Source organism: Macrobrachium nipponense, chromosome 12 (assembly GCF_015104395.2).
Source record: "Macrobrachium nipponense isolate FS-2020 chromosome 12, ASM1510439v2, whole genome shotgun sequence".
Taxonomy (NCBI): Eukaryota; Metazoa; Arthropoda; class Malacostraca; order Decapoda; family Palaemonidae; genus Macrobrachium; species Macrobrachium nipponense.
Genome location: NC_087205.1, coordinates 18,899,521 through 18,912,911, shown reverse-complemented (window position 1 = coordinate 18,912,911; position 13,391 = coordinate 18,899,521). Strand labels below are relative to the sequence as shown.

The 13,391-nt window shown below is 41.6% G+C and overlaps 1 protein-coding gene across 1 annotated transcript in view; it reads right to left on the bottom strand.

The window, feature by feature from the left end:
• The window catches only part of LOC135224384 (protein smoothened-like), a gene marked incomplete in the record, with an annotated part of 31,195 nt that extends 24,352 nt beyond the window's left edge, over nucleotides 1-6,843 (bottom strand). Inside the window, 1 exon segment of the mRNA XM_064263338.1 lies at nucleotides 6,521-6,843.
• Between the last annotated feature and the right edge of the window lie 6,548 nt (nucleotides 6,844-13,391).

The window sequence follows — 13,391 nt, the reverse complement described above, 5'->3', positions numbered from 1 at the left end:
TGAGCCTCTTTAATTAACTCTCTCATGAAGAAGGCTAGAGCGTTCTTCGTCATGGGTCTAGTGGGGTCTTTAAACTGAACACCACAGAGCATCAGACCTCCCTCTGATAACTCTTGTTCTTTCCATATATCTCAACGCTCTCACTGGGCAGAGAACTCTTTCTTGCTCGTTACCGACCAATTCAGCTAGACCCAAAACTCAAAGATCTTGGCCAAGGATTAGCTGAATCCTCATTCTTGGCCAAGAAACCTTCTTGGAATGAACACACTGCATTGCCGTGTCTCCATCCCACCTTCTTCGATATGGCCTGAAGCTCACTAACTCTTTTAGCAGTTGCTAATGCTACTAAAAAGATAGTCTTCTTAGCAAGATCTCTCAGAGAGGATTCCTCTAACGGTTCGAATTTGCTAGAAGTTAAATACTTCAAGACCACATCCAGGTTCCACGCAGGTGGCCTGCCTTCTGATTGTTTCTTCGTCCCAAACGACCTAATCAGATCTCTCAGATCTAAGTTATTCGAGATGTCTAGATCCCTGTGTCTAAACACTGAGGTTAGCATACTCTTATAACCTTTAATTTGTCGAAACTGACAAGTGTAAATCCTTCCTCAAGTAAAGAAGGAAATCTGCGATTTGGGTCACAGAGGTACTGTGATGAAGACACTTTCCTGTTTTTACACCACTTCCGGAAATTGTCCCACTTCGACTGATACACCGTGATTGTGGAGGTTCTTCTGGCTCTAGCCACTGCACTGGCCTCTCTAGAATATCCCCTCGCTCTGACCAGACGTTCGATAGTCTGAACGCAGTCAGACCCAGAGCGAGGGTATTCTTGTGAAACCTGTCGAAGTGGGGTTGTTTGAGTAAATCTACTCTTAGAGGAAGCGTCCTTGGCGTATCTACCGTTCCATTCCAAGTACCTCTGTGAACCAACTTTGGGCCGGCCAAAACGGGGCTATTAAGGTCATCCTCGTTCCTTTGCTCTCCCTGAACTTCTTCATCACTTTCCCCCAGCACCTTGAACGGAGGAAAAGCGTTACAGATCTAAGTTTGACCAATCCATCAGGAATGCATCTACCGCCACTGCTTCCTGGTCTGGAATCGGAGAGCAAATAATTGTTGGTAATCTCTTTGTTCATGGCTGTCGGCAAACAGACTCCACTACCGGACGGCCCCAACAACTTCCACAGGCTCTGGCAAACCTCCCATGTGCAAACGTCCACTCCGTCGCAGAGAAGTTGCCTCTCCTCCGCCTCAAACAGGTCCGCACCCGCCACGTTCTTCTCTCCTTGTATAAACCTGGTGAGTATCACGACCTTTTCCTCTTCTGCCCAACGCAGAATTTTCTTTTTGCCAGATTGTTAAAGGGGAAAAGAATGAGTTCCCCCTTGCTTCCGAATATATGCCAGAGCCGTGGTGTTGTCCGAGTTGACCTGCACTGTCTTGTTTCGAATCACTCTCTGAAGTGCTTCAAAGCCAAGAAAATTGCCAACAGTTCCTTCCTGTTTATGTGCCACTTTGTTTCGTCCTTGTCCCAAAGTCCCGACACCTCTTGAGGGCCTAATGTCGCTCCCCAACCCGCGTCCGACGCGTCGGAAAACAAGACGAGGTCTGGGTTCTTCTGCTGAAGCGACATCCCTCTTGCTAACCTGCCTGGCGTTAGCCACCACTTTAATTCCTCCTTTACTTCGGTCGGAATTAGAAACTGGAAGGAATCCGGGTTGCGATTTTCTTGGCCAGAATCCTTCAGGAAAACACTGAAGAGGTTCTCATGTGCAGTCTTCCTAAAGAAATGAACCTCTCTAGTGAAGAGAGTGTGCCAGTAGACTCATCCACTCTCTTGCAGAGCATCGGTCTTTCTTTTTAGAAAATCCTGCACCTTCTGACTGCATTGGGCTTGCCTTTCGGGGGACGGAAAAGCCCGAAAAGTCACTGCCGATATCTGAATCCCCAAATAAACTATCTGTTGTTGGGGCTGCAAACGGGACTTTTCCATATTCACTACCAGACCTAGGTCTTTTGCTAAGTCCAATGTTTGACTTACGTCCTCCAGACATTGAATTCTCGACTGGGATCTTATCAACCAGTCGTCCAGATACAAAGACACTCTGATCCCTCTTAAATGTAGCCATCTCGCCACATTGGACATCATCCTCGTGAATACTTGAGGGGCTGTGCAAAGGCCGAAGCATAGGGCCTTGAACTGAAAGACCCTGTCCTGAATCACAAACCTTAGATACTTCCTGCTTCCTGGATGAATCGGAATATGAAAGTATGCGTCTTGTAAGTCCAGAGTCGCCATCCAATCCCCTGGACGTACCGCTGCCAGTACTGAATCGTTCGTCTCCATAGTGAACTTGGTCTTTTCTACGAAAAGATTCAGTTGACTTACGTCCAGCACTGGCCTCCAACCTCCCGAGGACTTTGCAACCAGGAACAGACGGTTGTAAAATCCCGGAGATTCGTGATCCAGAACAGGTTCTATTGCTCCTTTCTCTAGCATGGAAGCTACTTGCTCCCACAGAGCCGCTTTCTTCTCTAAATCGTTGTAATTTGCCCCGAGGCTCTCGGAGATGTTGCGAGAGGGGGTCTTTTCACGAAAGGAATCTTGTATCCTTCCCGAGCTACGTTGACAGCCCAGGGATCTGCCTTCATTTGTTGCCAGACTTCCCAAAAACCTTGAAGTCTGGCTCCCACTGTCGTCTGGAGGACCGAGTTCTCATTCTTTAGAGGGGTTCTTGGCTCCTCTTTTCGCTGGTACTCTCTTACCCCTAAAGGCGGGTCGAGCGAATGTTCTTCCTCGAAAGGGCTGTTGCGACGGTCTAGTTCTCCTTTGGCGTCTTCTTCACCAACTTGGTTGGTAAGAACTTCTTAACCGAAGAAGAAAGAAGATCTTGAGTGGCTTTCTGCGAAAGGGATAGAGCTATATCCCTAATCACCTCTGAAGGAAACGGCTGTTTCGAAAGGGGAGAGAACAGTAACTCCGATTTCTGAGAGTTAGAAACTCCTTTTGAGGCGAACGAACACAAGAGCGATCTCTTCTTAAGCACTCCTGCTGTGAATAACGAAGCCAGCTCGTTCGTTCCGTCTCTAAGAGCCTTATCCATGCAGGACATAATGCTCTTAGCTGTTTCTAAGTCCTGCGAATCCTCTTCTCCTATGGAATTCGCTAGCGCTCCCAAAGACCAATCCAAGAAATTAAAGACTTCGAAAGTCCTAAAAATCCCTTTAAATAGATGGTCAAATTCCGAGGACGTCCACCAGACCTTGGGCCGACTGTAACGCATGTCTGCGTGAGCTGTCCACTATACTGGAGAAGTCCCCCTGGGAGGAGGCAGGTACCCCCAGGCCTAGACTTTCTCCAGTAGCGTCCATACTCCTGATTTAGAAGCTAACTTAGCTGGAGGAAAAACAAAAGAGTATTTCCCGCGCTTCTTTCTTGTCCCTCATCCAGTCATTCACCCGTTGAAGGGCCTTCTTTGCCGAAATTGACATCGTCATTTTCAGGAAGGAGGACTTCTTTGGAGTCCTAGTCTTGGAAAACTGTGATAAGGGGGATAACGGAGCTGTCGGTTTAAATTCCCCCTCAAAAACAGCAATAAGACGTGAAGTCAGAACCTTATAATCTGAAGAAGGTTTCTGTATTCTTTTCTTCAATTACTTCCAACTCTTCTTCTGCTGAAGAAATATCTTGCAAGTCGTCGTCGTATTTACGCTTCGTTGACGGACTAGCGTCCTGCCGCCTGCGTCCTGCGGCTAGCGAAGCATCGGCGTCCTGCCGCCTCTCGATGTCTTGCCGCCTGCGTTCCTGCGGCTACCGATGCGTCTGCGTCCTGCCGCCTCTCGATGTCCTGCCGCCTGCGTCCTGCGTCCATCGTAGACACGCCTGCTTCCTGCCGCCTGCGTCCTGCGTCCACCATTGGTCCCGCGTCCTGACGTCTCCTAGCGCCAGTGCGCCCTGCGTCCTCGGCGAACGCGTCCTTGTCTTCCCTTTTCGAAGACTTAATGGGAAGGAAATCGTCCTTACGCCTCGAAGATGCTTGTTCAGGAGCATCCCAAGACTTCACCAACACTGCCAACTTGGACTGCATTTCCCGTAAGAAATGCTTCGTACCATACTCCTGAATGGTAGACGACGAAGGATGAGGATTACGAGCTGGACTGCGACCTAAAGGAGAGCGATCTTGTACTCTACCCGACGGAGAAATACGAGGGGAGGATCCATAAGAAGATGGAGGCGATTCTCCCAAGGCAATACCATGCCGAGACGGACGTATATCGCCAGTGCGATTTGCGTCCTCTCTAGTACGAAAAATCCTTTTCCTCTTGATCGGTACTGCTCCCCCGTCTTCCGAGGATGACAACACCTCAGGACTACTCCAAGCCTCACTATCTTGCACCTGTCTCTCGAGAGCAGTTGATGTCCTGAACGTCCTCTTGATTGGGCGAGACACCACTGCATACCGACGTTCTCGCTCGGAAGTCGAACCTTCCGAGGACGCACACTTCCCAGTTACGCCTTTTCTGCGGCGAACTGCAACAGCCTGGGAATTTGCAACAGGACTGTTCGAAGGGACGCCTGACCGTGTCAAAACCTCTCTCGCCTCCCTTCGACTGTCGACATGCCTTCTCCCTTGGGTCTGGGAGCTTGACAGAGGTCTAGGTCTAGGAGCACGAGAGAGACGATCAGACACCCCCTCCACTACACTTTCACTGACATCGAAAGCACTAACTTTGTCTGTAAGTCGCTGTATCTGGTCGCCCATGGACGCAAGGGCAGCGAACACTTTCACAATATTTGTATCGTTCGTGTCCTCCGATACAGCAGCGGGCGCAGGAGATACCTGGGGAGAAGGAACTACCAATTCTACATTAGAAGGAGCTGGAGAGGAAATACAATCACTCCTTTTACTCGAAGAATTTGATTTCTCACTACGAGAAACAGATCTCCTTACACGATCTTTCTCCAGTCTCTCAACGTATTTCATAAAGACCTTCCATTCCTTCTCTGATAAATTCTCACATTCAATGCATCTATTCTCCCAAGTACACACATTCTCCCTACATTTCTTACAAACGGTATGAGGGTCGACCGAAGCTTTCGGCAGTCTTACCTTACACCCCTCTTTTACACACACTCTAAACATACTTCCCGAGTCAGACATCTTAAAGAACAATCCAAAGCGAATGCCAAGCTAACGTTTCCGAGTACAATACCAAAATCCAAGATCAGTCAGCAACGAGAATGAAAATTCTAGCAGGGAACCACCAACAATGTTGCCGGTTCGGCTGGCAGAGAAAATCTGGCCCAATTGGGAACGGTTCCTAGCGCTAGCGCCACGGTAACGGGGTGGTGGTTGCCTGAACTACTAATAGGTTACTAGCGATTGCCGCGAGTTTTGAAAATTTCTGCCAGGTGGAACAGAGAATATATATATACCTGCCAGGTAAGTGTCATACATTAAACAACAAATTTCATAATTAACCAATTAACTCAGATTTTTTAACAACAAATTTCAAAATTAACCAATTTACATAAGTTGTTTAGTGCAGAAGCATCTTAGCAAAGAGAATGTTTTGTGCAGAAGCAACTTAGCAAAAAGAAGCATAAGCCACTGAATCACATAAAGGACAAAACCTCATATTCTACAACGCTATGCCAAAGTTGAATTCTAACTAAAAATATGTCATTCAATGCCCAGGGCGTTTATTACTGATTAGATTTGTAAGAAGTCATTCACTATTACTATTAACTCCAATGATGGCAAGACAACAATTGGTTTTGCTGCTTCAGTATTTAATATTACACAAATTACACTTTGGCAATTCAATTAATTGAAAATTCAATTATCCACAAGACTTACCAAACTTTCAATGTGGATTTTTCACTGCTGAAACATCTCTCAAGTAGTAATTAACATTCTCCATGTTATTACCAAACTTCTATTTCCAGTTACAAGTATATTACTACTTGGTAAACACAAAGTCCACCAATATATTTGAGCCTACAACTTTAGCTAGTTCTGCTTTTATTTAAGACTAGTTCTAACTACCAAGCAAGCTCACCATTTTTTGCTAAGTTGTCCACAATTATATTTAAGAAAAAAATTATTTTTACTTTGACAAAAAAAATTAAAAAGTTGGGTTTGCTCAATCATAACCATTAACCCTTTAAAAACATTTGTCTGCATTTAAGCTTGACAACAGCACGTGTCTTCATGATGCATGGGTCATGTGAACAGTACGAAACTATTGAACTGAATTTACGCATAAAAATTTATGGTGTTCTGGACTTTAGCTTGTCCATTTGCAAGGCTCAAAGACTGATATATGAAAACTGCAGCAAACATCCTCACACTAGAGATGTCCTAGCTTCGACAACACGAGCTACAATAGTAGGGGGCTAATGAAAGAACTGGGCTATGGATAGGTTAGGCTAGCTTGAAAGGAAAGTTGTGGGGAACCCGCATTCCAATACAAATTAACCTAGTTAGAAAAAAGATTTGGAGGCGTTTTCTTACCTTCAGAACTCTAACATCACTTAAGAGCTGTGTTCCTGTCAACCTCATCAGAAGAATGCACAAAGGAATCGTTTGACATCTTCAATTTCCTGACGACCCGCATGCATTTATGAAAGGGCGCTCGGGCTTCTTTCTCCCAAGGTACCTTTACTTTTCAATAACTTAAAATCAATTGTGGCTAATTGAAATCGCCACAGTTTTTACATACCTGGAGTCACTAAAATAATTAGAGCCTATCGCTTGTAAACAACGGTGGCTTCATTTCGTTAAAAATTGACTGGAATGACTGACTCAGATTTCCTTTTAACTGAGAAGCGGACCACACACATCGTCTCTGTTTGGAGTTCGATTCGCCTGTTTCAGTGTTATTTTAAGTTATTGTATTTGCATTATTCTTCCTGAAGAGCTAATATATAATTATAAATTATGAATAAAGTAAACTCTAATATTATTATAACAAAAATATGTAAAAGATTCCTATTTAAAGTTATTTAAGAATAATTCGTGAAGTCTAAGTCGTATCGATGCATCGAAATCTTTGTTGTTGACCACCCGCGTATCATAGAAAACGTGTCGTAAGACATCTCCCTCAGACGATCATTAACTATTATATTTCCTCAGCCGCTCAACACCGTTACACACCTTACGTTTCTTAGTTAGGAAAATATTTAATTGTCATTGAATACGATCACTTTAACTTAAGCACACAAAGCACCAATGTCCTTCATACATACTGACATCCTAAAGCTACATTACTGTATAGTATTTTTTTCTATTGTTACATAAATGAGAAGACGGGGCGGACAATTGTCTATATTCAAGGAACTTACCTATGGCTATGCATTCTCGTGGACGTTAATTGATTAATAAATGAATAAAAAAAGATAAAGTTATTTACCTGATGAAGTGGTGTTTGTAATATGATTACAGTTAGGTATGCAGCAGGCAGTGGCAGATCTAAAAATCTTTCATTGGGGCCACTTGCGATTATATATATATATATATATATATATATATATATATATATATATATATATATATAGATATTATATATATATATATATATATATATATGTGTGTGTGTGTGTGTGTGTGTGTGTGTGTGTGTGTGTGTGTGTGTGTGTGTAACATGTAGGCTACACACATACAATACATATTTATCAATATTTATATATAATGTATGCACACATACACTAGTAGTTGTTGTGCTTATTATTTTTTTCAGTGAAATATCATTAAGCTAAGCAATTTTTCCCTAATAATAATGTTCTTTTATTCATATCCCAAGAGGGGCACGTGACCAGGTGCCAACCACCTCCCCTCCCTTGAACGCTTAAAGCCACCACTGATAGCAGGTAAACATTGCGATATTAACCTTAAAACGTATGAGATTTCTTCGTGTGAGTTTCATCTGTCAGATTACTTCTTTACCAAAACCATCAGTTACAAATACAAAAGATATTTTTCATCCCGAGCATAAAACAGTTTTCCTAGACCAGACCAAATTTCATAGGTAATGGTCAAAACCGATTTCTTTTTCAGTCAAAAAAAAAAAAAAAAAAAAAATCTTGTTTCAGCAGTTTATAAACCTATAACCAGTGGCGTACTAAATGGGGGGGCAGGAGGGAGGGTGGTCCCACCTGGGAGACAGCTTGATGTGGGGGGGGGGGGTGTCATAAAGGCTCAGATTATATCCAATTCCTCCGTTTGATGTTTACAATTATTATTATTATTATTATTATTATTATTATTATTATTATTATTATTATTATTATTATTATTATTATTATTATTATTATCATTATATTTTCAGATTTTCTGAGGCAGAAATCCCCCGTTTTCTTTATACCATACGCTTATTGTAAGCAAGTGTGTCACGTGCCTAGTATGATGTTATAGGCTATAACATCATACTAGATTCACTGGTAAGCATCATTACTATATCTAACGTATTCGAGAATATCTAGATACTACACCTGTAAAAACTATTCTGTAATCATTCATACTTCATTTGATACAATTACCATTCACAATCCTTCTACGTCCTTTAGACGTAAAATATACCCATTTCTGTATTCTATTCCTTATCTTCAATTTTTTTTTATGAAGTGGATCCTATGTGATTAAGTTGAAAATAACTTGATTTGAGAACATGTCTAACATTTCACCGAAGGAAATTTCTTATCCAGTTATCTTTTACCTTGATGTGACGTAACTGAGATAAACTGGTCATTGGCAGAAATTCGGTTTATCAATCCATGACTGGTGTCGGCTTGTCACAGCCCACAGGGTTTTCTTACAGCAAGTGTTATACTGTACTACTCTGTTTTTGGTAGTCTTTGCATACTTCAGTGAAGCTGATATGGTCATTCTCTGTCTTACAGGAAATTAAAATTAGGCTGATGTGAGTAGAGGAAAAAACCCCATATAGACTTCACTTTTCTAGCCCTGCCCCAACCCCCACCCCAAGGGGCGTGGCTACCCCCTCCCCCTCCTGATAAGCTCATTTACGTACGTAAGGCCTAAAAAGGGGCGGGGCAACCCCCCAAACCCCCAAAAGGGGCGTGGCCACCCTGACCCCATATAGACTCCACTAGTCTGGGGGGCGTAGCCAGCCCTGACCCCATATATACTCCACTATTCTGGGGGGCGTGGCCACCCCTGACCCGAAATTGACTCCATTTGTATTATAAGCTCATGTACGTACATGAGCTCATATTGGGGGGGGCGTGGCCTCCCCTGGCCCCAAATTGACTCCATTTGTCTTACAAGCTCATGTACATACATTAGCTCATATTAGGGGGTGTGGCCCGCTCCCCGACCCCAAATAGACTCCACTTGTCTTATAAGCTGATATACGTAGATGAGGTGTAAAAGGGGGTGTGGCCACCCTTGACCCCAAATTGACTCAACTTTATTGATGAGCTCATGTACGTACATGAGGTCGAAAAGGCGGGTGGGGGCGTGGCCACCTGTAACTCTACGGGAGTAAAACCAACATTTCACCCCCCACCAGTGATCCCAAACTGACTCCACTGTTCTACCCCTGTGACGTCACGTAACTCCTCTATGGGAATCAAACCATTTTTTTCAACCCCGACCCCAAATTGACTCCACCTTTCCTACCCCCCTGTGACGTCACGTAACTCTACGGTAATAAAACCAACATTTCAACCCACCCACCACCGACCCCAAATTGACTCCACTGTTCTACCCCTGTGACGTCACGTAACTCTACAGGAATCAAACCATTTTTTCAACCCCCAATCCCAAATTGACTCCACCTTTCCTACCCCCCTGTGACGTCACGTAACTCTACGGTAATAAAACCAACATTTCAACCCCCCACCACCGACCCCAAATTGACTCAACTGTTCTACCCCTGTGACGTCACGTAACTCTACGGGAATAAAACCATTTTGTCAACCCCCGACCCCAAATCACCTCCATGACGTCATGTAACTCTACGGGAATAAAATCACCCTACCCCGACCCCAAATAGACTCAGTTCACTGCTTTTTTGCAACTCATGTCCCCTTTAGTTGTATTCAACGTAACCGGGACGTTTACCTCATCCTCCTCCTGTAAAATCTCTACATTTATATATGCACATCGCGAATATAGCCTCTCTCTCTCTCTCTCTCTCTCTCTCCATCCCTCCCTCTCTCTCCCTCTCTCTCTCAGCCGTTACATTTTGTTATATATATATATATATATATATATATATATATATATATATATATATATATACAGCTGCTTAGATATTCAGAGTATCAGGATAAAAGGATATTTGGCGACTGACTTCATCCTCATGTGAGTCATATATTTATCAATTTGATATCTCCCCCAATAACCGACAGGGACAATGTTATCTGATGATGAATCACGCACACACACACACACACACGAAGAAACGAGACCTTATCGCCATTTTTGATAAATAAAATTGCACCCCCCCGTGCAATTTTATTTACAGTGGGGCGGACTGGCCAGGTTGCCAGGTTGCCCGATGGCAAGTGGGCCCCTTACACATGGGCCCTTTACACATAAGACCATAGAAAATGTCAATACTGAACAAATTCCTTTCTAAATGTAAGGTTATATATATATATATATATATATATATATATATATATATATATATATATATATATAGCGACTTATGACTAGTTGGGCTCCAAGAGGCCCCTGGTTTAGAATATTACTGGTTATTGTCCATCCCACACAACAGATGCGAATTGCATGACAGTGAGGGAAAGTAAAGATTTATTTGTCACTACTATGAGATTCAGGGTCTCTGTAACACGGTTTTTTGGACTTTGCTCCTTATCAAAGCATCGGATATAGTTGAAAGTTGACATATGTATATTTTACAACCACACACAAATTTTGTCAGCATTATCAACAACCTAAACCCGATAGTTTTAATTTTTATAGAGTAAAAATGATCTAGCCGACGCCATGGCCAATGATTACGAGCCAAGAGCCGAAAAACATTCATTACGTAAGCAAAGTAAACACCGTTTTACGAAATGTTGCCCCGCCCATCCGCCAGACAGAAACTTCATTCACCTTGTTCCATCGGCTCTGAAACCCATAGCTGTCAAGAATGGCTAACAGGATTTGGAATATTCCCTGTGGTTGCAAAACTGCATTTGTCTTACGACTTGTAACTTTATACAGTCAAGAGAAAGCCCGTGGCCATACTTACTATAACCTGAATAGGTAATTATTCAGTTTCTAGTTTAAATCCAATGTTTATGGTCTGATTTGTATCTAGCGTAACGTGATTATAATACTTGTAATGTCATTCAGGATTTTCAACATTTCCATTAACTATTCACTATGCCACCAAGAGAGAGAGAAAGAGATTGTATGTAATCAACCTTTATATAACTATTTTTGTTAAAATAAGATTTTTATCCAAAGTAAATACAAGCTTATATGTGCCAAAATCTCCACCAGACCAACAGATCATCTGATATTTTTTTCTTCTTCTTCTTTAGGCCGTACGACGTGTTGGATATAAAGACTTTATGAATGGCGGAACGATACATAGATGTGGGTGGGGTGCTAGCGTAGCAATACTACTGTTGTAATAGCAGTAATATACATGAATTAAACGTTTACGCCAACTGCTGGGATCCTTGAGGATCATTTAGCATTTCTTACAACTGCTCGAGAAATGAGTTTTTATAGCCAGAAGTTAAATTTTCTAATCCAACAATGCCCACGATAGCCTTCAGTGTTATCCTGAATTATAACGAGGCCAAAGTGGGTGGAGCCTCATGAAGTCATCATTCTGACGATAATTATTGGTGAAGGTTTAAAGCCAAAATACGGTACCGGCTATTTTTCTTCAGTAAATAGGTAGATAGCCAATAAATAAAAATTGCTTGACATTGGATATAGCAATTATCAAATCAAGCTTGTCTATTATGTTTTTGAAAATTACCAACTATTCCCTACATCTTGTCAATCTGATTGTGACCTATAAAGTAGACTGTAATTTCTTAGGACACTTATTTTGGGAGCTAGACTAATAATCGAAGTGTTTTTTTTATTTATTAACATATTTTGTTGGTTTGTTCATTATGACAATTGTCAGTGGAGAGGTTTCAGAGTTTATAAAGGTGTACTGCTTTGCTTGTATTTAAATTTTTATGTCATTGTTGCCAGAGGTATAGCCTTCGTTACGTATAGCCAATCATCCATCGAGAAAGAGGGAAGAAATGTTGTCATAAGTTACGTAACGAGTGCGTTCGAAACCTTTTCTCTGAGTAAGTTGGCCCGTCTTCAAAAAAGTCACTTTTACATTGTAAGTACCAAATTTATTCAACCTACATAATGCAGAATACTGTCAAAATTTATGTGTAGAAATAATGTGTATTATGAATAAGCGTTATATTTATGAAATGTATAGATAAAAAGTTATTGCGAAAAAACCGTGTTACAGAGGCCTTGAATCTCATAGTAGTATATGCAGCATGGTAAGTGAAATCATTTTGTGAAATATATATGTTTCTATATGTCAATAAAGAATATCTTCAAACTCGAAAATAAGAAAAGAAATGGCTATTTTTAGAAGACAAAACATATATATTAATATAATTGTAAATCATATATATATAATATATATTATATATAATATATTATATCTATATATATATATATATATACATATATATATATCAGTAAGTAATGTGTGTGTTATACTTTATATGAGCTTTCTCTTTTCAAAGAGCTGGGTAAACATTCCTTTAATAACAATCCATAAATCTCTCTCTCTCTCCAAACACACACATCATACGGTGATTGTGTGTGTATGTGTGATATATATATGTATGTATGAGAGAGAGAGAACAACTCACAAGTATCGTACAGCACGGTACAGGTACGGAACACGATCAGTCACTGTTGTCAAGATTAGAATATCACGATTTTCGTTAGGGTCATTTAGGTGGCCATCTGTTGATATCTTTTCCTTTATATAAGTTAACTAAGTATATATTACGCATATTAATACACGCATTGACACACGGGGACGATCCCTTATCTAGAGTGCATTTTGGGCATTGAAAATGGCTATTCCTTGCAGCAACTGTGCAGTGGTAGGACTGCAGCGGCTCAACACGCCTCAGCCGTCGTCCACGGACACAGTCAGTTCTGTAGCAGTACAGTAATGTATTTGACTAGTGACTGAAGTGTTATTACCTTGACTGACTTCCTTAAGAAGTGAGTTGCACTGATTTTGTTGGTAACCTGTCCTTTTGGTCTATCAGCATCTGATAGATCTTGCGAAGATGATGAAAAAATGTCAAGGAAATGAAAATTCAAAATTATAATTTGTGATAAGCCGATCCTTACTGTA